General features: G+C 45.2%; 1 long non-coding RNA gene across 1 annotated transcript in view; it reads left to right on the forward strand.

Moving 5' to 3' along the window:
• Window positions 1-22,003, forward strand: part of LOC122187714 — a 98,872-nt gene extending 76,869 nt beyond the window's left edge. Inside the window, exons 2-3 of the long non-coding RNA XR_006181391.1 lie at window positions 14,765-14,998; window positions 20,341-22,003. This is a non-coding gene — a long non-coding RNA (uncharacterized LOC122187714). The remainder of the gene's footprint in view (window positions 1-14,764; window positions 14,999-20,340) is intronic.
• The last annotated feature ends 1,980 nt before the right edge of the window (window positions 22,004-23,983 follow it).

The raw sequence follows: 23,983 nt of genomic DNA on the forward strand, positions 1-23,983 counted from the left end.
ATTTGGTCGGATCTTCAGCTGGTGAAAACTGGCATTGCTTTGTTGCCTTTCCAAGTCATTTTGCAATGAATGAAGATTGGTTCTTCTGTTCTCCTTCACATGAAGGTCATGTAACTTTTGTGGCTTTGTGCCGTATATTCTTTCTGAAGGGAAATGAATGTACAGTTGTCTTTTATTTTGCAATGATCTTCTAAACTACTCAGTTCAAAGATTGGGTGTGCTTGACACACTTTCCACCAATTTCTTTCAGATTAATGATCCTCTGATGCCTCTCACGTGATTAGAGGGCTTGAGCTTTGATGGAGGAGGAGTCATTGAACAACAAGGGAGGACTGAAAAGTCTGGGGAGCTTCTGTTTCAGAGCCTTTGATATTGCACTGATATACTATCCTACTGTTGAGCTGTTGCAGTATTTCCAGGCTCAGGGTCATTTCATAATAGATACGGGAATGATTCTCAGTCGTCTTTTCTGCTGTTTTCTCAGCTGCTTGGGGAAGATCGTAATAAGTTGCCCACCAAGACTACCATTACCTTCTTTTCAAAAGCATCTAAGACTAGGGTGCTTCGAATGAACAAAGTAGAGAACCGGACTGCTGCTCCATCCCCCAAGAAAGGGTCTCACTCTGAAGCCCTGGTAATAGGGCTGGCAGGCACACATTTTTCCATCCCTCCTTTTCCTCTTGGTGATGATTAAGAGCATCAGCTGCTACTCACTGTGAGCAAAGGTTTAAACATTCCTCTCGCAGGTAGTGGAGACGTGAGTTGTTCTGGAGGCCTACCATAATTGGGGTCAACTTCCTGCACAGTCAAGCTTTGGATCGAGGGAATGGGTTGTTAGCTGAGCATACTCCAGAGCTGCCTCCAAAGGGTCCCAAAAATGAGAGCTCTCTAGAAGCTGGAGGAGTCTGAAAGCATTTACAAGAATAAACTGGCTTGAAAGAGTTGAGGAGGAAAAGCTTGAATGCTGGTAGAGTTTGCGCTCCAATGCCCAGAAGTATTGCTACCAGGAAGAAAGAAGGCAGCAGTTTCACAACTAGCAGCAGGAGTCAGATCTGTTTTCTGGCATGTCCTTCTGGGAGCTCTCCAGGGCTTAGAGAGAGCTCACTTCGTCAGCCTGTGCCATAACAGGGGCACTAACAGAGATTTTCTGCTTTGGTCACTATTTTTCTTGCTATTCATATGAACTTGGTATCTTGGAGGCCCTTCCTTCAAATTCCAGCTGAAGATATGCAACAGTTCCCAACAACTCCAAGAGGCAACTGTGCACATGGTGTGACCACACAAGGAAAAAGATCCTGGTGTGTTAGGAGGAATGGCTGCAGAGCCCTTCTGTGGCAGGTGCCACTTTCATAGGTCTGATCTTCGGGAAGAATCGTGTCTGAAGGGAAAGCAGTGACTGCCCTGTGATGCACTGTGCAGCTGTCAGTGATGTTTCACTTTGAGGCAGTCAGCAACTCATGTCAAAGGTCTTGTTTGCACTTGATGCTGCCTCAGAAAGCCTGAGTCACTACACCCTCACTCACCCTGGTTACATTATGTTTACTCTCTGGTTGTATGGTGGTTGGAAAAGTCCTCAAGTACAAGGGAAGACAAATCTGTCTTCTTCCTAAAAACTTAATCCTACTGCTTTTATAATGAGAAAGCTGTTTGGCATGTCAGCCCAACATCAGGGCTTGAAACACAACATAGTTTTGCTGTCTGCTTCTGCTCAGGGATCTGAGCTCCGAACATGAAATTCAAATTACATTTATGTCAAAACAAAATATCAGGGGGTACCCTCTCAGTTCCTGCCCTGGACGTAGGTCTCCATCAGTATGAAAGAATGAAATGAACAACTATCTTTTCTATTTTTTGCTCCTAAGGGTGTTTGGGTGTTCAGCCAAAGTTTGCTGCTTGCTTCTTTCTGTGTACACAGATGTCTGTGAAACTTGAATCTCTCTGTATTTGAATGGGTTACGAGAATGTGCCCAGATAGTTGCTGGCATCAGCTGAAGTGTGTTTATAGTTATTCTCTGGTAATTTGGTCATGAAATTGTACTTATCCATAGGAGCCTTGGAGCTCACCTCTTTGTATTGGCTTCAAGTTGTCTTCAACTTCAGCCACCACCAGCAGTTGTGAAAGTTTGAAATCAGTCAGTTGTTTGGATAGTCATTAAGACCTACATTCTTAAACAGTGAAACCTATACGAAAGCATCTCTGACAGCTGCATAACAAAAATATAACTACTAATAACAAAATTTTCCTGCTGGTAAGCCTAAATCAATGCTTTCTCAGTAGCTTTTGATGAGGATCTTAATGGGGCCTATCAGCACGACTCCATTTAAACTTTCAGTCATTGTTATGTTACCTGGATGACCACAGATGCTCTGAAGGTAACTTCAGAAAGGCTTAGCAGAATATGAGTTTAGCTGAAATTGGGGCATGGCGACAGAGGTTAAAGTCAGTAATGTGCAGCTTTCTGGGATGCACAGAGACTAGGCTAATATTTTTTCTGGCTGATGGCCTATCAATGCTCCCATAGAACACTCATGTCACGCCTGGTATAGGCAATATGGAATGAAAACCTCAGCCCAAGATGAGAGGCTCAAAAAAACAGCAGCATATGAGTTGATCGGGATATTGGGATGGCAGAAATATTGAGCAGCTGCCACCATTTCCCAATCACATAACTCAGTTTCCTCTAGCAACTGGTGTAATGCAGCTGCTTGAGAATCTCACCTTCATAATTTTGCTCCTGTTTCAAATCTAACAATAAAGGAAGGTGGCATTCATGAATACCCTTGAGGAAGCAGAAACTGAGAGCTTTAGGCACTTATCTTCCACCAGCTGTCCCAGAGGCCATTCAAGCTGTAAAGCCCTTCCGTTGCTCTGGCTACTGATGCTACTGACACTGCCAAAGGTCAGTCGGGCTGAATTATCAAAGTCAAAGCCAGAGATAGCTCTGGTGGGAAGCACTTGAGCAAGTCTGATGTCTTAACTCCTTACTGTAGGATCTAAAAGGGGGTTTGTGCATGAGGGGTGGGAATGCTCTGTTTCTCATTATTGAAATACACGGCCTTGAAAGAGAGGGTGGAGTCAGCATGCAAAAGATATATCATATTAATGCTGTTTGTTTCCCTCTTTTTGCCTTCTGGTTTTGTGATCTTGGAGCTAGAGGCAGAGGGCTTTGCTCTTCAGCTGTTATTTATGGCTACCAGTAAAGGTGCCAGCTGTTTGGGTTTTTTTTGCAGCAAGACAGAGATAGACATAGGGAAATGGGAAATACAGACCCCAGAGAGTAGAGTTGTAGCGATGGATATACTTCAGTCTTACAAAAGAGTTAGACTCTGCTCCCAGGTACCTCATGAGCTGCTCACTTCCAGAAGTGTCATGAAGCAGAGCTGTCACTGGGGCTGACAGCTTGACTGTGCCATCGAGAATGGGTATGAGTGGTGGCATGTGTTCATGCTGGTGGCAGGGAGCAGGTGGACCCACCAGCCTAGAACAGAGCACAGTGGCTTGGGGCTGTGTGTCCTCAGCACAGAGGAGTAGCTGGGAGGCATCTTGGGGCAGTGTGAGCAAAGGGCAGTGATTTGCACTGGTCTGTGAGAGGGCCACGTTCAGATCAGAAGGAAACTCAGAAGTACTTTCTCTTTTGTTTTGTTTTGTTTGTTGGAAGCTGGGGCTTTTTGGTGAGTATGTGTGTCCCTCAGGAATCTATTTCTAGCTTATCTTTCTTTTTTGAAGGGGAACCATGCAAAATGCTTACTTGTTGCCAACAAATCCGCACTTATCCCCCTCCTCTACCCCAAAGCCTGAGGTGTGATTTCTTGGAATGTTATGCGTGTGTTTCACTGGGATTTCAGGAAAGAAGACTTACCAAGAAGCCAACCTCAGAAGAAGACCTCAAAAAAAATTCCAGTTTCACGAAACATTTCTCAGAAGGCAAGAAACAATCCCCTCCCTCCCTCACTGTGATTAAACAAGGCTGAGTGGAAGGGCAAGATGCAGCTTGACAGAGAAGGGACTTATGTGCATTGCTGTTAAGCTGGCAGAAGCCAGCAACTCCCGCCTATGCCTGTAGTGAACCAGGACTGGGAACATGCCCCAGCAGCAGCAAAGTAAGGCCTGAGCAAGAAGAAACAGGTATATGCCAGAGCCTTAATTCCATCTTCAGGGGGAACTTGGCACAGAAATCCAGTGTAAACAAAGGAAATAGCATTCTTTTTGGACCTACAGGGAAAGTTTAACACCATCCACCATCAATTAGCAGGCGAGTGAACTTGAATAAAAGAATGCACAGCTCAAAATATTATGGCTGTAGCTTGCCCTGCATGATCTGCTAGTGCCAAGATGACTGCTGAGAGGTTGCTCAAGTTACTCTGGTAGCAGACTTTTAGGAGCACTAGGACAAGGCACAGCCACAGCACAGATGATGCATCTGTTTGATTCCATTGATTCCATCAATGACTACCTTGCCCATCATCAGATTTGATGAAGGTACGAAGGTCTTTCAAACAGCATTAAAAATTAAAAGAATGGTGCTAATTCTTGTGGCTGCTGATTACTGTAGGCATCTTGTAGTTCAGCTGTTAGGCCAAGCTGCAGGGACATCATAACGAAAGCATGAGATGTGTTGTGTACAGGCAGACAAGCCTGGCTCCGCTCCATGGTGATTCCCCCAGCCTGGTGGGTTTGCAGCAGTGGGACAAGAGTGTCCTGGGGATGGGACAACACGCCACAGTGAGTGACTTCCATTGATTGCCACTGCTGCTGGCTGCTGCAGCTGAGTTCATGAGAACTGAACACACCATGAGGAATGAACTCTGAAAGAGGCCTCCTTAGTTAAAAGTCAATGCACACAGGCAGCAGGGAAAGGGTGTAAGTATTTGTGGACAGCTGACAGCAGGCTGCAAGGCTGTTATTGCAGCATATTTCACTGTCATTCAAAATCTAGGCATATATATAATGGTAAAAAAAAAAGCTGAAAGAAAGCAACAGTGTGAAAGTCTGAAATGGAAAGCTGCAAGAAAGCAAAAAGGCAGTTTCCAAGAGCTGTGTGCCTGGATATAGCTCTGGGCAGAAGACAGATTGTTCTGCAATATAAGCACTCGCTGTGTGCCCTGACAGCGAGATCTGTACTGGCTAATGCCAAGGGCCCATCTTCACCCAGTTTGCAGTGTTTGAGGGAAGGCTAAGAGAGAAACTCTAGGTATTGTGATCCTTCCCCTGCCATAACCCTGGCATACCCACCCGAAGTCTGTCATCGGCTTTGTGGTAATTTTTAGTAATTGCAATGGTTCTACCTCGTGTCATAGAATCATAGACTGGCTTAATTTGAAAGGGACTTTGAAGACCATCTAGTTTCAACGCCCCTGCGCTGGGCAGAGTTGCCAGCCACTAGTTCAGGCTGCCCAGAGCCCCATCCAGCCTGGCCCTGAATACCTCCAGGTATGGGGCACCCACAGTTTCTCTGGGTATCCTGTGCCAGTGCCTTACCATCCTCTGAGTAAAGCATTTCTTTCTAACATCTAACCTAAATTTCTCCTCTTTTAGTTTAACGCCATTCTCCTCTGTCCTGTCACTATTAGTCTGTGTGAAAAGTTGCTTTTCCTCCTGCTCATGAGCTTTCCCTTCATGTTCTGGAGGGCTGTAGTGAGGTCTCCCCAGAGCATTCTCTTCTCTAAGCTAAACAAGTCCAGCTCCCTTAACCTTTCTTCACAGGAGAGGTGCTCCAGCAATCTGAGCATCTTCGAGGCCTCCTCTGGACCCGCAGCAACAGCTCCACATCCTTCCTGTGCTGGGGGTCCCAGACCTGGACACAGTGCTCCAGATGAGGCCTCACAAGGACAGAGCAGAGGGGGATGATCCCCTCCCTCTCCCACCTGCCCCCCCCTCTGTTGATGCAGCCCAGGATGCAGTTGTCTTGAACACTTCAATCACCTTACCACTATGTGTGTCTCTGCAGACCTCTGTCACGTTCCCCAGCTGTCACTTTTCTGAGTTGTGGCATTCTCTTACGTGGAGACAGAGGCTGAGCAATATGCAAAATCACCTCGTCTGCTTATTGCCTGGGCTTTCCAGGAGAGATTGATGAGACCCCCCCCCCCAGGGAATATGGCACAGATGCACTGTGGGCTTCTTCCACAATGGCAAAGTTTACCATCTTTTCCCCTAGTCTTTCTGTAGAACTTCCAGGGATCCTGCATGCCTTCATTCTGAGCCTTGAGCTGGCATTTTTAAAGCCCTACATGCAGTGGCTACAGGCAGAATATAGATAAGTGTGAGAGCAGAAAGGAGTGCTCACACAGCAGAGAACTGCACGCGTGGGTAGACGTTTCTGTGAGTTCCTGTCTTATACTTTGCTGGTGTACTGCCTCAGCTCTCAGAGCATGTCCAGTGTCCCTGTAGTGCCCTGGTCTGCCTTGGAAGAAACCTGACTGCAGTGAGCAGGAAAAGACAAGCAGAGCATGGCATTTTCAAATTCTTGTTCACATTTGAGAGCTCCCTGAATTAGTGGCTGTTTTGGGTGAATACTATGCTAGAAAGAAAGAGGAAGCATTGGTTTGAATTGTTGATTACTAATGTTTCACAATGACCTTGCAATTGCCTGCAAGCAGAGTCAACCATGTATCAAACACCAGGATTAAGCAACAGCAGTGTAATCTGGCCTTGGGGTTATTCCATGTACATCCCCTGCTTACTATGTGCTTTTGAATTTCCCTAAAACAGTATTTTCATGAACTTATGCAGTGAAAACAAAATCCCCCTTCAATGCTTTTTTGTTCCTTTCTGTAGATGTTACTGTCTCACCAAGATGAATTTGATCATGAAATGCCACTCTTCCATTTCTCATCTCTTCCTCTCCCTGGCTAGAGACCTCTGTCCCCTTTGTCTGTGTTGTCATAGAAAGATCTTGTTGGTAGCTCAGGTAGGTGCTGTACAGCACAGGTATTTATATGTAGGTTCACAGTACCTGCAGATGGGACAGCTTCTTCTGCTTCACTGAGAGCAGGTGAACTTCTGCCTGTTAATCAGAGCTGCAATGGGAACTGGATCTCCAGTTCTTACTTTTACTTATGTACATTGCTCACACTTATCAAAGTGCAAGCCCTCTCCTGATCTTGGAAATTTCCACTGGCTCCTCTTACATGTGGCTTCAGGGTTTGACTTCATGTCTTCAAACCTACCGTGCCGGGCAGGGTTATTCCACCCATTTTTATTCAGTAAAAGAGTTAAGTTGGTAACTCTGGACTGCACCCAGCAGAAAGCTGAGTCCCAGCTCTGCTGGTTCTGGCATGGTAAATAACGCACTGTGATGTGTTTGGGACTATCACTGGATTTAGATCTCACTCCTCTATGGAGGTGAATGAGTCTTTGTCAGAAAACAAAAGAAAAAAAGAAGAGGAAAGGAGTGTAAACAGAAATGCATTAATTCAGTTGTCTAAACAATATCTGTAGATGAAAATGATTGAAAACGTAGAGTGAAGTAGAATTTGGGGGGGGGGGGGGCCCCCCGGAGCAGAACTCTTGTGGGCTTTATGCCGGAGTTGTGTTTTGGAGATAATGTAGATGTTCTGAGATATTGAGCTTACTGCTCTGTTTTTCTTTGTCACGGGAAGTGGAGTGGTGTAAAGGGAAGGCAGTGGGCAGAACAGCTTTTACATTTGGGTATGAGCTGGGAGAAATAACATGCTGTAAGTGTTGCAGCTGACATAGCAGTGGCCCATTTGACCTGGATTACAGGGCAATAAATGCAGTCAGGTGATTCAAGGGTGTTGTGCATAAATTTGCTAGGTAGTTAGGCAAAAGCAGATCAGGAAATAATTATAGCTGATAAGGGGAACTTGTAAGGAAGCCAGCACCTTCTGTGACCATGAAACATTTTAATGATTAACTGTGATTGAAAAGCTGGAAGCTCATTCTCCCCTTTCATAGCAGTCACACCCAGCTGCTCTCCTGCATCATTAACTTCTGAGCTGCCTGGATGTCACTGCTGTGCATGAACCAGCTTTAATTCAGGGCAGCCTCTGGGATGTGAATGGCGAAGCTGGTTGGCTCTGAGAAGGGCATGGGTTTTGGCCTGGATTAATTTTGAGGGGAACTCAGCTCTTGTGGAAGCTGCTAGAGATCACCGTCCCTTGGGTAGGAGACAACAAAATATGGCCCCGACCTAGATACTGTTTTTGAACATCTCCTCACATCACATGTGTTTGATGTGTTTTCATCACATGCAGTGATGAAAACAGCAGATGTAAATAAAAGCAGCTCTTGCCAGTGCAACTCTGAAATGATGGTCTGTGGTTGTTCTGCTCCTGCAGCATTTGCAGCACAATGTGGCACTAATATTTTACTTATTTGCACTACAGGCTGCAGTTTTGTAGGCTCATGCAAGAGGAGGGAGCTACCACCAGGACATCTTCCATTCCTAGAACTGGGAGCACAGGTCCAGACCCACAAGATTTCATTTTCTAAGCTCTTCTGGCTAATTGCAAGGTGCTGTAAGCGTGGGTTTGCACCTCGGGAAATGAAGAACCTCAGACCCTGTTTGGTGGATCTCATGTTGCTCAGAAAAGATGACATGAGTTTTACGTATTCTGTCACCACTTCCCAGGGTTGCAGCATCATGCAGCAAAGCACCACAGAGAAAAGTGCCACGTCCTATGCTTGCTGGCTGTGCCTTCTGTTGTCTGCTCAGCCTAACACAGGTGCAGAGCTATCCTTTGCACTCCTACCTTACAGCTGTTATTTTCTAATTGAATTTACTCAATTAGCACTTGCTAATTAATTTCTATTAATTACCTCTCATTTAAAGACCTGCACGATTAGGCACGACTACAAATCTCTGCATGGCACACTTTCAGGAATGGCCGCCCATGTACAATTAGCAGCAGTTTTCACCACTCAATTTCCTCAGGCAGGACAAGGTGCTCATGAGCCCACTGTGCTGGACTCTTGTAGCACATGGAGGTGTGTGCAGCCCAGGGGAGTGGGGTTGTTAGTGTGGGCTTCTGGGAGCCACGTGCTGTCAGTGTAACTGTCCAACAGCCTGCTTGTAACTCCCATGTCAATCTGCATTGCTGTACCTGGTGGATAACCTTGGCCTAGATGCAGGCTTTATCGTCATTTCTGAGAAAATTATGCTGTTAATACATCATCTGTAATCAATAGGCCATGGCCTTCATTCAGGAAGGCACTTAGGAACATGGCTAATATCCATTATGCAGTCTGGTACCTTGATGGTGGTTATTTTTTTTAAGAGCCTGCTATTCCATTTAAAATTAGATTTGTGCTAAACTGAGGCACTTATGCCTACAAAGGACATCAGCCAAGGCCTGACCATGAGGTGCCATGTGCTTACAACTTAAGGATGACTTTGAAGCTGGTAAACACAAGGGCTGCTCTGAAAGTATTTTGTCCCATTCTATGATGTTGACCCACAACACGGTGGTATGGCAGTAGAGACTGAACCTTCCTGCTGGTATCCCATTACATTTTATCACCATGTGATGGATGGCAGCAGGTGAGTGGTCTGACATGGAAGTGCATATGAAGATGAAGGCTGGAATTGAATTTCCTCCTTGCAGAAAAAAATGGCACTTACTGACATTCATTGACATTTGCTGAATGGTTATGAAGACCAAACAGTGCACGTGAGCACAGTGAGGTGCTGAGTGGTGTGTTTCAGCAGTGGTAACAGTGATGTGAAAGACAAGCCATGTTCTGGATGTCCATGCACTGCTCCATATCACCACAAAATGAAGAGCAGCTTGATCCACTCATCCAAGCAATGTGGCAGATTGTGACCAGGGAACTGTAAGGAGAGAAATGTTGGCTTCAGTGCGTTGGCAATGTTGGGGTATTGCAAAGTTTGCACCAGATGGTTCCCACAAATGCTCACACCGGAACAGAAAGAACATCACATGCACATCTGTAAGGACCTGTTGAGCCAATGCAAGGCTGAAAGTGACAGTTTGCCTGATTGCATCTTTACCAGTGGCAAGATGCAGAATCACCAATATGGGCTGGAGTCAGAACAGCAGTCCATGTGAATTCCTCCTCGAAGACAAAGTTAAAGATGCAGCTCTCAGTGAGTAAAGAGTTGTGTGCTGTCTGTGGGGATAGGAGAAGGGTGATCTTTCTGAATTTTCTGGAACCTGAACAAACCATCTGTCCTAACCACTACATTGCAGTGCTGACTAAGCTGAAGGTTTGAACACCCAGAGTAGAGAAGAAGACAACATTTCTTTTGCAACACGATAACACCGGGCCCCATAGTAGTTTGAAGACCATGGAGCACATTGCCAATCCTGCCATGCCCACTGTATAGCCTGGATTTGGCAATTTCCAACTGTCATCTGTTTGGGCCAATGAAAGATAGACTGCATGGGCATCATTTTCCTAGTAACAATGCCATCAAACCAGATGTGAAACAATGGATCACCTCCTCTGGTTTGCATGAGCATGGTTTGCAGACTCTTGTCATTGCTGGTGAAAATGCGCAGCTAATGGTGGTGACTGTTGAAAAATAGTGTTTTGTAGCTGAAAATTTGCTCTACTAAATAGCGTTATTGTTCTCTTTGCATCTGTTGTCATTTCCATGGAAATAAACAGAAGGCATTACATTCAGATCAACCTACATAATATGGAAAACAAAATACTAATGCACAGTGCAAGCCAACAGAGGGGAAGAGATCACAGTCAACCAGTGCACATCATGAACAAATCCTTACAAGGCCCTATTTGATTTTTTTTCTTGACAAACGTTTTTGTTGTTAACTATCTTTAATTTTATTTCAGCACGATTCTTTCCATTTTAAGGATCCACTAAGAATTGTTAGTAAGTAATTGTTCATTAGGATTGTACCTGAGTTTCGTTTATTTTTTAGCTCTGTTCAGCTTGGGTAGTTTTTAATCAGATTAATACTTATTTCACTAATTGTTGCATATTCTGTTCAGTTACATATCTTAAAAACGATTGTTTGTGGGGTGGCCCAGGCCAAGCCTCACTGAGCTGAGCCTGACTTCCACATCAGACTGGTGGCCATGCTGCACTCCCCTTCGAAATGGCAGAGAGCTGATGTTAAGGAATGGACCTGAGGGCACGAGGTGGAAGAAGCTGTAAGAAGCTCCTGCACTGCTACAGCACTGCAGTACCAGGCAGCTTTTTAATTTAGTCAAGCATCCCACTTGGAGGATGAAAATGCTGAAGGAAAGGAACCTCCATGGGCTGTGGGAGATGAGGCCACTGGGATGCAGTTTGGACAGTACGAGAGGGAATAAATGTGAAAGGCTCAGAGGCTCTTGCTGCAGCTGGAGGTAGCTTGCACTGACCCTGATGAGAGCATTGTGGTGCTGTGTGCTGGCAGCACTGTCACCATATTTCAGTTGCTGCCAGCTGCTGGGCAAACATAACGTGGAAGTCAAAGCTAGAAAAGAATCACAGAGCCAGGAGGGTTTTCCAGCCCCCTAAATGGCTGCTCCTGCACAGAGAGGAGACACCATCCAAAGGAGGCAAGGAGGGACTAATTCTGTAGTAGAGGAGTGGCTTTGTCTTTGATCCTTACAGCCTTCAGAGCTCTCTCAGTGCTGGAATTTGTCTTAAAAATTGGAAAAAAGAGAATCTGCCTGCATTAATATATCCCCAAGCTTATTTAAGCACACCTAGAACTGACAATAGATCTGGTTTGCTATTATTTGGTCATGAACCTAGGAAAGCCTGGCATAGATGGACATGAAGTCATATATTCTTCATAGTTTATGAATTATCCTGTGAATGTATGGAAAACATGTCTCATTATTTCAACTCCCAGTGGTGGAAACTGTGCAAATAAATGACTCTGAGTCAGAAGGTGAATCAGTGTTAAGTTAGCTCTATGCCAGTTGCTTAAGAGCACAGACATGACAGGCAATTACTTGGCTAATTAGAGCAGAACTTTGAAATAATAGAGCCATACAATCATTAAGGTTGGGAAAGACCATTATGATCATCTAGTGCAACCACCGTCCTATCACCACCATGCCCACTAAACCATGTCCCTCACTGCCACATCTACATGATTCTTGAAGACCTCCAGGGATGTGACTCCACCACCTCCCCGAGAAACCTGTTCCAATAACTCACCACTATTTCTGAGAAGAAACTCTTCCATATATCCAACCTGAACCTCCCTAGCACAACTTTAGGCCATTCTCTGTTGTCCTATTGCTAGTTACCTGGACAAGAGACTAACCTCCACCTTGCTACAACCTCCCTTCAGGGAATTATAGAGAATGATATCTGTGAATTATAGAGAGGTCTCCCCTGAGCTTCCTCTTCTGCAGATTAAACAGTCCCAGTTCCCTCAGGAGAGTTCCTCTCCTCATAGGACTTATGCTCCAATTCTTCACCAGCTTTGTTGCTCTTCTCAGAACTTGCTCCAGGGCTTCAATGTCTTTCTTATAGTGAGGGGCCCAAAAGTGAACACGGCACTTGAGGTGCAGCCTCACTCAGCTGCGTACAGGGGGATGTACAGGATATCAAGTCAGGATATCATTGACTCTCTTCTCTTCTCTGCCTCGAGCCTGTAGCATTGCCTGGGGTTGTTGTGAACAAAGTGTGGGACCTGACACTTGATTGAACCTCACCCCACTGGTCTCAGCCTAGAATCACAGAATCATAAAATCACCAAGGTTGGAAAAGACCTCTGAGATAAAGCAGTCCAACTGTCCACACATCACCAATATTTCCCACTAAGCCATAACCCTCAGTACAACTTCTAAGCATTTCTTGAACACCTCCAGGCATGGTGACTCCATCACCTCCACCACCTGGACAGCCCGATACAGTGCCTGACCGCTCTCTCAGGGAAGTATTTCCTAATGCCCTGGATCTCCCCTGGCACAACCGGAGGCTGTTCCCTCTTGTCTTACTGCTAGATAATGAGAGAAGAGGCTGACTGCCCACCTCACCACAACCTCCCTTCAGCAAGTTGTAGAGAATGATGAGGTCTCCCCTGAGCCTCCTCTTCTCCAGACTGAACAATGCTAGTTCCCCGGCTGCTCCTCATAAGACTTGTGCTCTAGACCCCTTACCAGCTTCGTTGCCCTTCTCTGGACATTTTCCAGGGCATGAATGTCTTTCTTGTAGTGAAGTGGCCCAAAACTGAACACAGTACTTGAGATGCAACCTACTGATCCAGCCAGTCCAGATCCCTCTGGAGGGCCTTCCCAACATCAAGCAGATGTACACTTCCCCAAACTGGTGTCTACTGCAAACTTACTGAGGATGCACTCAACCCCCTCATCCAGATCATCAATAAAGATGCAGGACAGGCACCAATACCAACCCCTGGGGAGCACCACTTGTGAGCAGTCACCAACTAGGTTTAGCTCTATTCACCGCCACTCTCTGAGTCAGCCCTCCAGACAGTTTTTCACCCAGTGAAGAGTTCACCTCTGCAAGCCACGGGCTGCCTGTTTCTCTAGGACAGTACTGTGGAAGATAGTTAAAAGCTTCACTGAAGTCTAGGTAGATCTCATCCACAGATCCACTAGGTGGATCACCTGGTCATAGAAGGTGATCAGCTTGGTCACCAGGACCTGCCTTTCATGAACCTTTGTTGGCTTGGCCTGAGCTCCTGCTTTCCTGCACACGCTGAGTGATTTCACTCAAAACAATTTGCTCCCTGACCTTCCCAGCACTGAGGTCAGACTGACAGGCCTGTAGTTCCCTGGATTCTCCTTCTGATCCCACTTGTAGATGGGTGGCACATTGGCAAACCTCTGGTGGCCTGGGACCTCCCCATGGTTGGCCATGACTGCTGCTAAATGATGGAAAGCAGCTTGCAATCACTTCTGGCAGCTCCCTCAGTACCCTCAGATGGATCCCACCTGGCGCCATGGATTTGTGACAGTCTGTGTGAAGTATCGTGTCAGTAACCGTTTCCTCTTGAACTGTGGGGGAATTCCTCCTGAAATGTAAGGCTTTCAAATGAGTTTACCAGAATTAGGTGCCTCGTGTCCTTCTGCTGTCGATGGGAGGTGGGTACATCTTTCCTTTAAATGCTCAGTTTAACAGAATGTCTAAGGAGTTTTATTCAGAAGCTGAGGGAGCAGCATTTCCAGTGGGTGCCTGGGCAGCATGCTCCTTGCAGAGGGACAGAATGCCTCTAGACCATACGTGTCCAGTATGTTACTTTTATGTTTTTGTTGCCCTCGTCTTTAGATGTTTGAATAACAACAACAACAAATAACTAAATAAATGCATAAAAATTGTTACTTACGTATATTAACTATTTATTTTATATGTGGCCCACGCCATTCCTGCATTAACTATTTTTTTACATGTGGCCCAAGCAATTCCTAGTCACTCAGGGTGGCCCAGCCAAGCCAAATGGTTGGGCACCTATGACTTTGGCCTGAACCAGGTCCTGCTGATGTTCTCTTGGATGTTGGAAGAGGTGGCATCTGATCCAGAGTCTTTGCCAACACCATTTTGAGAGGACATGTAAATGCAATAGAAATGGCACGGCTTCCCCTTGAAATGCTTAGCAGGCAATTAGTCCTGTGCAAGAGTTCAGACTTAGGAATTTAGAATTAGGATGGCTTCCTTTTGCTCCACTGATAGGCAAACTAACTTGCTTATCCCTTGGTAAAGTTGCCTGGCATTACTGAAAGATAAGCGGCACATTCAAAGTGCTCAACCCAGGCACTTCTTTGCAGAACATGCAGCTGTGTCCTTGATTGCAGCAGCCACTACCCATCTTTGCAGCTGATTGATTTCCCCCTTTATATCTTTCCTAGGGAGAGAGCATGGACTAGTGCTGTGGATGTGAACTGGGCAAGAGTTAAATGCTGCCATGGAGCCGTTGTCTCACCTTTGAAAATGCAGTGGGAGATACGTACCTCTGCTCTTGTGAAGAATCCTGTTTTCTTGCTGGCAGCACAGCCTGCTCCAATTAGGAAAACAAGATCTGAAACAAGGCCTGGAGTTGGTCTGTCCCCTGCTGTGGCAGTGGTACTGTTGCTGCTTTTGTGGTAAGTAGGGCAACTTCTTTGCCAGGCACCTCTCTGAATACAGCAAATGCAAAGTCATTGATTTTCTTTAGACTCAGTATGTTTCCCCTCTGTGGGACTGTGGAGCTGGAAGGACTCTCCTGCCTGCAGAGGATTTGCTTCCATTTGGGCTCCAGCCAGGCAAGACAGGAATCCTAATTGCTTACTGCTTTATGGATCACCTAGAGCAGCAAAACTTGGTGCTTTTTCCTCCAGTATAGGAATGGTCTAGGGGTATTTTTTTGCCTTTTTTTTTTCTTTTCCTATGGATTTATATAAGGCAGATGAAGGGAGAGTAGTAGCATCCTCATTAGATGTGTGTGAAGGCTGTTGCCACAGTTATGTCTTGAAGGAGGTTGCATGAGGTAGCATGGTAAACGAGCACCAGAGGTGGTAGCGTTATGTGGGATACTGTGATCTCAGCTACTAAAGTGCTTTCATGTGGTGGGTGAGGAATTGAGGTGAAGGGGCTGAAGTGACAAAAGGCTACAAGGGAAGTGAGCAGCAGGATTGGGAACTCAGTCACGTTCCCAAATAGCAAGGCTCTGTGGTGATGCATGGTCTTGCCTTGCTGCTTCAGCTTTCAGGAACTCTCTGGGCCAGTAGTAATATCCGTGCACGTAGCAGCCTTACGTACATCTCTACCATCTGCAGCATCCTTTGTCAAGAAGAGATGCAGTGAGGATTTGCACCATGGGAGAACTAACTCCAAAGGCTCCCAGAGGGTGCCAGGAGTTTGTTGGACGAACCTGGTCTGGCCCAAGGTGCAGGAGTTGCTCATTTAAGGTCTTACCTCACTCCAGGTGCATACAGAAGCTCATCCAGCTCTTCTTCAGAAACAGAGATGTGTAGCTGCTACCAGGCAATAAAACCTAGGCAGTCCTAGTCTCTCTGGCTCTGTTGGTTTGCTTTGAGAGACTTGTGCTCACATTTGCCATCATATTTTTGTCCCGGCTTGGGAAAGCAGTAGCTAGAATGGAATGAGAGGCTTATTTGAAATCCCTAGGTACTACTCATAATTAAGGAACAAAGGAGAAGTTTGCTATTAATTAACATTTATTGCCCTATTTTTGACCCTCCAAATGCTGTTGTGGTGCACTAAGTCTCCAAAAAGGCCTGTTATCCTCTCTGGGGTGCGATTAATCTTCATTACTGCTTCTCTATTAGCCTGACACTCTTTGTTAATTTCTCATTAATGATCTGGCAGATCGGGGCTGCCAGTTAAGGGAGTAACAGAGAATATTATTGGGAAAATAGAGCACTTCCAAATGGTATAGTAGCAGCTCAGGGCCCTGCTGCCCAGGCATCATGGCATAGCCTTGGCCACTGTCAATGGGCTGATAGTGGTACTTGCTGGTTGTTGATGTGAAGCAAATGGTGATAAACCATATTGGTTTTTTTCCTTTGTTCATCTGGTCTGGCTTCTCACTTGGCTTATCCATGTGTTGCTTTGAGCCACTGGAGTTTTTGGGTCCTGCTTTGATAAGTTTCCATCAGCTCCCATTAGCCTCTGTGAAATGGTATGAGAAGAGCTGGGCTCATCAGGAGTGCTGATACAGCATTTGTTGCCAGTTTCAGCCATGGCTTGTAGGAAGCTTTTCTACTGACAGGGTAACCCTCACAGCATCTGCAGGGGGATAAAAATAAGTCATTTACAATGACTTACCGGTCAACAAATGAGTCAGTGTCAGAGTCAAGCAGCTAGGTTTCCTGGCACCCAGGGCTGATGTACTCTGCATTGGGCTCCAGAGAGAAGTGCTGTGACAGACATAGATGTACAGCCTGCTCATCTCTAGCTACTTCAGTTTCTCATGGATAGCCATGGAGAAGCAATTTGTTTCTTCACAAGGGCTTCAAATGCAATGTGTACCAAGGTTACATTACTCTGCTGCGACATAATGTTGATTTTTATTGACAAGTCCTGGATCAAGGAATTGTCGTTTTTTCAAGACACTTTGTAGTTGCTGAAAGAACCTGTTAAATGCAGTCTGTGAAGGATCCAAAATAAAATAATAATAATAATAATAGTTCTTTTAAAAAAAGGAGAAACAAAAGCATATCTACAATATATATTTTTTCAAGTTTTATTATTATTATTATTGGTGGCAGAGGTTGGATTTGTAAATGGATTGATTGCAAGTATCAGTGGCTGGCGAGACTAGGAAGCACAGGGTAGTTCTGACTCACTCAGTGGCCTTGGGCTCCGTTGACCACATCCCAAAGACCAGAAAAGAGCAATTCCCTGCTTTCTGCCAGGTCGGGGCACAGCCCTGCAAAGGCAGCGGAGCAGCGTGGTCAAAGATGGGAGTGAGGTGTATTGCCTTTGAGGAACCCTGGGTTCAACAAAACACTCTTTGCAGCTATTTCCTCCTCTCTGGAGTGCCTCAGGGCTTTGCAGTTGCTCTGCAAGGTACTTGGAGCATTCAGGGTGTTGTATGCACAATCTTCAAATCTGTTGCTTGGATCTAAAGTTTTGCCTTTTGGACACATCAGCACCCTGGTATGTTTCTAATCTTCAAGTGGATTAGAGCAGTTTTGATGTTCAGGTTGGAGAGGTAAATACTCACCGCTACGTATTTCAATTCTACTTTGTACAAACGTCTAAAAAATGCGATATATTGTCTCAGCAAACATTCCTGCCTTGGAACGTGTTTGCTAGATAGCTGGCAAAAAGCTAGAGCTGATGGGATGTGAACTTGCACCAAGGTAATCTTGTTTATGCTTTTTGAATACATGACTGCAAATAATTTTTCGTTCTCCTTTCTCTGCCCCAGTATAAGCTGTGCACAAACTAGGAAAGGAGATTTCTGCCAGACTCAGGCTACTCTGTCCCTGTTAGCTGAAGGACTGTTACCATTCAGGCTGGGGATGGGAAGAGGGCTTTTTGCTGACAGAAAATGGAGCTGTTCCAGTAGTAGCATGCTTTCCAGGCTTCTGCTGGGAGCTCGAAATACTGCTGCAGTACTCAGTGGGAATTTGAGGAGAATATTTGGTCAGCCAACATGATGGTGTATTGTCTCAGCTCTTCCCATACTGGGCAGGTGGTTTACAGAGCTCCAGCTGTGCTGTAATAATGGAGGATGCAGGCTGGTAAGAGAGGCAGTGGAAAGGCAAGGCAGGCGAGCCACAGTTTCCGAGAAGTCTCACAGCCATCTTTCCATTTACAAAGAGGTTTTGGATGGAAATACCATCTTTTTTTTTATTTTTTTTCCTTAAAAAAAAGTAGAAAAAAAGGTGGCAGCCCTACTTTTCCTATTCAATCCTACTGAAGTGGAAAAATTCTGATCATACCTACCTATTAACAGCAATTACTGTAGCATCCAGAGCTTGTGATCATCAATCACAGACAATTTGGGTCACTGTGGTTGTTTTCCCATTACAAGTGAGTCCCAATATAAAAATAAAATAAAATAAATTAAAATGCCCCCTGTTGAGGCGAAAGATGTGGCTGAAAGGGGTAGGAATAGCTGTGGTCTTTGCCCAATGCTGGCACATTGGAATTAGGACTTGTGTGTTGAGATGCCGGACCTGTTTATACACCCGTTGAGGTATATGGAGAACTGCTGCAGCTGCTGAAGATCAGGCAGTGGTATGTCAAAAACGTCTAGACAAGATGGAAGACTACAAGGATTGGGGAGAAGAAGAAAAAAAAAAAAAAAGCAGCAAAGAACAAGTAGATTGCGTGATTATATGCTGCCCGAGGAAGATAGATTGAGATCATACTAATTCTCTGGGGAAACTCTACATGTAACAATTATATGTTCAGTTAGATGCACTATGCTATGCAATATTTTTCTTTTTTTAATTAAAAAAAAAAAAATGGAATGAGTGCTCAAAGAAATGTGGAGGAGGTTAGTGAAGTGCTGAGCTGAACCCTTTATCTTTTATATATCTCTGTATGTACTGCGTAGTAGAGGAGAAAGAGCAGAGAAAAGGATGCGCTTGACATGTGTCAGAGATATCAACAGCTCCAGTGACAATTTTAAGGAAATTAAATGGAAATCAAAGCAGAGCATTTTTGAGCAGAAGTCTCAAAAGCATTTAAAAACATAGAACATCAGAAAAGCTCAGCATGTGTCAGCCCCTTTCGTGTCCAGCACGTTAGGACCAGAAAGCCAAGGACTCGATGGGTTCACTACACCAGAGGGCAGGAAAACCTCTATGGCAAAACAGCTCCTTCTAAGAGGCCAGAGCTCTGCAATCCCAGCGTAGCCGAGGGATAAAGGGAGAGAACTGGGATGCCTGGGTACTGATCTGTCAGCATATTGCAGGTAAAACCTTCTTTAATTCTTCAGCTTAGCTGGCCAGAAGAATTCACTTCATTTCATGGGATTTGCCACTGCACTGTATCACTCCTTTTGGCATGCTGCTCCAGTGGCCCCAGCCCCTAGATGTGTTCTTCATCCTCACCTCAAGGAGGCTTGGAGGAGGTGGGACCTCGCTACTCCTACCAGCTGTCGGGCTCTCAGTGAATTCTGTGCCATCTGGAAAGCAGGGCACCATGAGTTATGAGTTATGAAGTGGCTGAAACCAACCACCACTTGACTTCCTCAGTTTGGTTTCTCATGGTCTTGCAAGTCCATGCACCACATGGCGTTTTCAGTGCTCTTCCACTGAAACAAACATCACTTGGCTGCCATCACTTTGCTGGAACAGCACGTGGCCGCTCTTCCATTTCTCACCCTTACTCCCATTTCAATCTCTGTCCATGTCATGGGTATTTTCATCCTCCTTGGTCGTGCATAACACATTAGAGACAGCAGCTGGCATGCCATGACACCACTTCTGTCACAATCCATTGCCTCTGTGGTACAGAAGATCAGGCAGCACACATAGCCTGGCACAGAGAGGAGCCACAGATTGATGCACCAGTGTGTCTATGCAGCAGAACAGTGTGTTGTGTAAGGAAGTGAGAGGAAAAAAAAGACACTGACATGTTTTCATTTCCTCAGGAACCCATCCTCCAAGAAAACCACAAGAGGAATGAGTCATCCACAGAGGATATTGGCCTCTCTCACTTGCAGCTGTTAAGCTTTAATTCTATAATTTTAGTTTACCAGACAAAGAAAGAAAGAAAGAAAGACTGGATAGGATGCATGCCATTGTAGCTGTGTAGAATTCTCCCTTTTCCAGCATGAATGTTGGATATCAGGTGTTTGAGCTATGAGTTACTCAAGCGCAGGTGAAGTTGGTGCATGCACATCCCTGGGCTTCAGGCATAGCTCTGTGAGATCCTGTAAGAACACATCGCTGGTGAAAACAGCAGAAATAAATGTTAGAATTCTCTCTGTGTGGGTACTTAAAAATGAATCGCTGTCTTTCAGATGAATTCCTGTATACAAGACCCAGGCAGTGCAGAGCTGGGAGTAGCAGTTGATTCACTGGAGGGACCGTGCTGCCATTCAGAAAGACCTTGACAAGTGGAGAAATGAGCCTACAGGAACATCCTGCAGCTCAACAGAAAGAAATGCCAAATCCTGATCCTGGGGAGAAAGAAACCCAGGCACTACTACAGGATGGGGAACCCCCAGCGGGAAGACAGCTGGAAGAGGAAAGACCTTGGGATTTTGGTGGACACCTAGTTGAACAGGAGCCAGCAGTGTGCCTTTGTGGCACATCTTCAGCATTAGAGGAATTGTTGCCAGCAGGTGGGAGGAGATGATCCTCTTTCCACGCAGCTCTGGTGAGATGCAGCTGGGCTTCCAGTACAGGAGGGACGTGGACACACTGAAATGTACCAAATGAAGGATCAAGAGGAGCATGAAGAGATTGGGTCACATTTAACTTAAGAGAAGAGGCTGAGAGAGCTGGAGTTATTCAGTATGGAGTAGGGAAAGCTGGGGTTGGAGGAGGACTTATCAATGGGCGCAAAATAAAACACAGGAAATTCCATTTCGAAATAGAAAATCCTTTACTGTAGAGTGGACTAACACTGGAATAGGTTGTTCAGAGAAACTGTGGAGTCTCTACTCTTGGAAATGCTAAAAACCCTAACAGATATGATTCTGAGCAATTCTGCTCTGAGCAGTTTGGACTAGACAATCTGCAGAGCACCCTTCTGACCTCAGTTGTTCTGTGATTTTTATTCCCAGTTCTTAACACCAAATAGATTACTCAGCTGCCAATGACCTGGTAAAGAACTAAACTGATTCTCTTTAGAGTGAAGGTCTACTGGGCTGGCGTGGATTAGGCGAGCCAGACAGGGCTGTCAACTGGATAAACTGTCTTCTTCCTTTTCTTCCAAGTTCCTCCCTTTGGCAAACGTGATGTAATGCAAAGCCAGGACCAGAGTTTATGATCTTTAGGTCTAGGAACTGCTTTTGTTATATAAATAACAAATTGAAAAGTGAGGCTGTAGCAAGATCTTCTCAATATATCAGGTCAGAACCTCTTCAGTTATCAAGCCATCTCCTGTTCTCCGGCTTTGGCTGGAGTGAATGCAGAAGACAGTTTTTTACGGTTCATGCCACAAGGTGTAGGGAACTGGCTGCAGATATCAGCTTAAGCTATTTTATGGAAGAAGAAAGCGGTCTGGGATGAAAAGCAAGGCTAGTATTATGAATATGTGCTATAGCTTGTACTGTTGGTCTAATAGAAATTCTGCTTGTTTCTCCAAAGCCTGTTAGAACTTAGAAGATGGGATTTCAAGGTGTTACTCTATTAGTGATAGAGGATGGAACTGAAATCCTCTCACTTTTTTCATGACACCGTGGGAAATAATTTCAAGTTATGATCAGGGTTCTGAGGAAGAAGGCAAGAAGGTCTCAAAGGTCAGGCTGTGATCATTAAAAGTCTAGGAGGTCTCCCATGGGTACTGGCAAGCTAAGGGCTCTGCAAAACTAAGATCTCAACTAAGTTTGGGCTGCTTGGGGATAAACTAATTCCTTAGAAAATGGAGTGGAATGGTCACCATCCAGCCTTGAAAGGATGAGTCAATGCAAAGCCTTGGAAGACTTTGCACTAAACTAGCCTTGAATGACGTGGAGGTTGGTGGCCCTGCGTGTAGCAGGGGGGTTGGAGATTCATGATCCTTGAGGTCCCTTCCAACCCTGGCCAGTCTGTGATTCTGTGAACCAAAAGTAATAAAAAGTTCCTCGATCATCTGTTGTTCTTGGCTTTTCTGTTATGGTGTTTTCTTTAAGACTGCCTCTATTTCTTTTTGCTCTGTACTGAAATACTCGAGCCAGTGGCATGGAGTACTAGCGACAGGGTGGGTTTGGCAATTAAGCATCTAAAAAGCTTCATTAAAGATCTGTGAAAACATGAGGATTCTCAGTAAAATATCTTTCATTCTGGAGAAGTCAAGGAAGTCATGTAGCCATAAGGTAGCAGAAAGAAGTTCTGCAACTGTTTGTTTTATCTTAACTTGACAAACAGGTATATGCTTCTGGTTTCCTCTTCCCTCCTCATGGAAAAGAAGCCATGGCTTTCAAAACGCAGTTTAAATGTGGAATGCAATGTCCCCATACCCCCAGCTCACTTCTAATTGAGATAAAATACAAACTACTCACTCTAATGTTGAAGAGCCAAGAAATGCCTTGTGGTTAAGGCAAGTTTGGCCATTAGTCACTTTTTGAGTCCCAGTTCTGCCAGCAACAGTGTGTGACATCAGCAAGTAAGCTTCTCTGGTATGGGAAAGTACTTCACTATGAATTTCCCTGGATTATACTCTTGTTCCATTAAAGCTAATCCTGTCCTTCGAGCAGGATATTGATTCAGATTCTGCTTTCTCTCTTACTGACCACATGCTACAAGTGAGAACACCAGCCTCCCAGATCATCTGGCTTTTCTTTGTAGGTAGACTTTCAGTTTCCAGCTGAAGAGGCTAAATATTTCTGGGGGCTGCAGCATTAATAAGTGCTGATACACTCACAGCTGGGGCAGTCAGGGAGCAAAAAGTTGCCACGAGGACACTGCTGTCTGACTTACTGCTGAGAGCACTAGCGATGCTGTGAGAGAAAAACAGAGCAAATGGAAAAGAGATTATTCGTTCTAGGAAGAAAATTCTGATGATCAGGGACAAAAGAAAAAGGTCTGAAATTCGTCCCTACAAACGTCTCAGACTTTACTGCGTGGTCTCATCTGCAGCCTCAGTGGGGTTTCAGGCAGAACCTGCATGTGAATGAACACAAGGAGGCTCAAATGTGCAACTGTTAATTGCAGACAACTGTGGGAGTGATGATGCCAAGGTTGTTACTGTAATGCCAAAAGGATCCAACTGGAGTGGTTAAAAGTCATGTAGGACTGAATTTAGAGCTTGTACTCACCTCTCATGGTGTCTGTACAAATCCTGCTTGACTTATCATCACTCTTCAAAATGAGGCACATGTCTGAAGTTCCTAATTTCAAGCAGTAGCTCCTGAACTCAGGCAGAATTTTTGAACTTTCCTCTCTGAGCAGCCAGGCACTGGTTATCCCTGGCTGGCCCCCTTCTGTGGTAGCATCCCATCCCACCACCACCACCTCACAGATCCTGTGCTGAATCACCTTGCAGATTGCATCATTCCTGCCTGGCCAGTGAGGTGCAGGAAGCTGGTGGAGGAGCAAGCCAGTCTCTTCTGCCCAGAGACACAGCTGGGAAAGCTCTGCCCTGCCTGTGTTTTACACTGAAATAACTGCTCAGGGTACCGTTGATGCCAGGAAAGGCTGTTCCCATGGATGGGAATAAATCAATAAACAAAAATTCCTCTCTACCAAGTAATGCTGAATGTACAACAATTACGTTTATCTGTTGGCCTCAATATTTTGTATTATAGCTCCGACAATTTTTGTGTAAGGTAGAATTGCATCGAATGACTCTTCCCTCAAAATGTTAGTACACTGCTACAGGTGCAGGGCAGCAGAGGACTATCAATAGGGCAGGCTGAAACGTGATCTGGTAATTTCATTGGCTTCCCATCAAGTTAATTCTCTGGGGACTTGACAGAAGCCGTGAAATTATGCCAAGAATTAAAGCCAGAGCAAAGT

Source organism: Lagopus leucura, unplaced genomic scaffold (genome assembly GCF_019238085.1).
Source record: "Lagopus leucura isolate 7727_CA_CO unplaced genomic scaffold, USGS_WTPT01 Super-Scaffold_100050, whole genome shotgun sequence".
Classification (NCBI taxonomy): Eukaryota; Metazoa; Chordata; class Aves; order Galliformes; family Phasianidae; genus Lagopus; species Lagopus leucura.